At 42.7% G+C, this 2500-nt stretch overlaps 1 protein-coding gene across 1 annotated transcript in view; it reads right to left on the bottom strand.

Moving 5' to 3' along the window:
• LOC143297227 (uncharacterized) overlaps nt 1-1230 on the bottom strand; it is a 20371-nt gene extending 19141 nt beyond the window's left edge. The window contains exon 1 of the transcript XR_013057230.1: nt 601-1230. The gene's annotated coding sequence lies outside the window, so the exon portion shown is untranslated. The remainder of the gene's footprint in view (nt 1-600) is intronic.
• Between the last annotated feature and the right edge of the window lie 1270 nt (nt 1231-2500).

The following is a 2500-nucleotide window of genomic DNA, read 5'->3' as shown; positions in this document are numbered from 1 at the left end:
ATTATAATTATTAAAACCAAGAGAAAAAAAATCTTTCATTCACGCTCTCTTCATCCTGAAAAAAAAAATCTTAAGAAACACAGGAACAAATGTCTTGACTATCACAAATAACTTTCTTTGCAAAACCTGATGATCCAGTCCCAGGATCGCCTCAGTCCTAGGCCGGACAGCAGCCTACTCACAGTAGTGTCCACCCCACTCACTCGTGGGAAAACTCGGGCACCTCCTCAGTGAACATTCCAGTTCAAGGTCCCTCCACTCCGTGGCCAGTCAACATGGAGCCCTGACAACACTTTTTCCAGTTCTTAGCTCTCGGCACACTCCATTTGAATTATTCCTTCTAGCTAATTCTCAATGTTCCCTTATTTTATTTTATTATATTTGTTATCCTTTCACACCACTCATGCATTCATACAATTTTCCAATTAACAATACAATATTCATTCATGAGTCACTACGTCTTATAAATTACACAAACACACAAAAAAGTATTAATTTATCAAAAAGCAAACATTTCAAAACTAACAGCAAAAACTACTATATTATCAAACTATTCAATCATTAGTTACATTTCGAATAAACAATAAAAAATTTTCCCACCTGATGTTCGGAACATTCAAGGCACAAAGACCACATCACCCGAGCTCTGATGCATTCAGACTGACATTACAGCACATACATATACGCACACACACACACATGAACATGCACAGCTCACGATTCACCCACACTTACCACGTGCAAAACATTTTCACATTCATGCAAGTATTCGAAATGTACAAATAATATTCCCCGTTCTTCTTCTGGCCACAGGCATTCGTAAATCACTCTGTCACAGTGTGTGCGCGCGTGCGTGTGCGTGCGCGTGCGTGCGCGCGCGCGCGTGTGTGTGTGTTTGTCAGTGTGTGAGTGTATGTGTGTGTGTGTGTGTGTGTGTGTGTGTGTGTGTGTGTGTGTGTGTGTGTGCGCGCGCGCGCGCGCGTGTGTGTGTTTGTCAGTGTGTGTATGTGTGTGGTTTTCTTGTGTTTTTTTGTGGTTGTTTTTTGTGTGTGTTTGTGTGTGTACGTGTGTATTTGTCTGCGTGTGTGTTTGTTTGACAGTGTGTGTATGTGTGTCAGTGTGTCAGCGTGTGTATGTGAGTGTCAGTGTGTCAACGTGTGTGTGTGTGTGTGTGTGTGTGCGTGTGTGTGTGCGTGTGTGTGTGTTTGCGTGTGTGTGTGTGTGTTTGTGTGTGTGCATACACATACACATACACCCCCTGCCACCAACTGTCCCTAATCCCCGACACCTGATATCCTTTTAAGCTGGAACACTATGGTGCCAGTGAATCATGGGGACTCGTGGAGAGGGTAGTGGTGGGGGGAGGGGGGGGCAGGTCGGGGAGAGATCAATAGCGGCCATCCATCCATGCTCCCCACCTCCCTCCCATCCATCCCCCTGTCACAGCTGCCACTGTCATTCATGCACCCTCTGCCACTTTGTCTCCAAGCATACATCTGTTGCCAGTGTTACCAACACGTCTCTCTCTCTCTCCCCCCTCTCTCTCCCTCTCTCTCTCCCCCTCCCTCTCTCTCCCTCTCCCCCCCCCCTCTCTCTCCCTCTCTCTCTGTGTGTTTTGTTTCAATATTTGCTTTCACCATTTTCATTTGTTTATTGACTCACTTGTGTGAACAAAGTGAGTCTATTTTTTTAAGCCGGTGTTCGGTTGTGTGTGTGTGTGTGTGTGTGTGTGTGTGTGTGTGTGTCCGTGGTAAACTTTAACATTGCCATTTTCTCTGCAAATACTTGTCAGTTGACACCAAATTTGGCATCAAAATAGGAAAAGTTCAGTTCTTCCCAGTGACCTTGTTTAAAGCAATATTGCACCTGTGGGATGGGCACGAAAAAAAGAAAGAAAAAAAAGCCAAATTATATGCAAACTGAATTTACTGTTATATTTATTATTATTATTATTTTGTTTTTATTCTCTAAACTTGGCACTTTGATCTGATATTCTGACACAAGAACAAGAGCTTTTTTTGGTTCAAACAGAAACTTCTTTTGCTGAGCATGAAAGTATTTCTGGTGCATGTCTTTGCTGCAGATAGTAAAAAAGGGATACCCTTGATGAAACGTAAAAAAAATTCCAGTCTTGACTTTTCTCAAAATGAAGTCCTTTTCACTTCATACGACGTTTAGAAGTACTTGTACTTGGCTCAGCATGTTATTAGTTTAACAAAATACTCAATTTTCATATCAACTTTAAAACTATACAACTAGAATGAACATAAAAGAGAAATTAAATCGACCGTGTCGTACATTCCCAGCGGGTGTAACTAAACTTGTACATATATCCAGAAAAAACGGATAAATGTTGCAGTGTGATTGCGGCGATAGCCACGTCTCCTTTACCGTCGACTTAAAAAGAAGGGGTGGGGTGGGGGTGGGGGGGTGGAGGGGGGTTGTCCTGAAGTGTTTGGGTTTTTTTGTTCTGAAGTGTTTGGGTTTTTTTGTCCTGAAG

The sequence above is a fragment of the Babylonia areolata genome, chromosome 22 (genome assembly GCF_041734735.1).
Source record: "Babylonia areolata isolate BAREFJ2019XMU chromosome 22, ASM4173473v1, whole genome shotgun sequence".
Classification (NCBI taxonomy): Eukaryota; Metazoa; Mollusca; class Gastropoda; order Neogastropoda; family Buccinidae; genus Babylonia; species Babylonia areolata.
The sequence above is the reverse complement of the archived record's forward strand: the minus strand, read 5'-3'. Positions and strand labels throughout refer to the sequence as shown.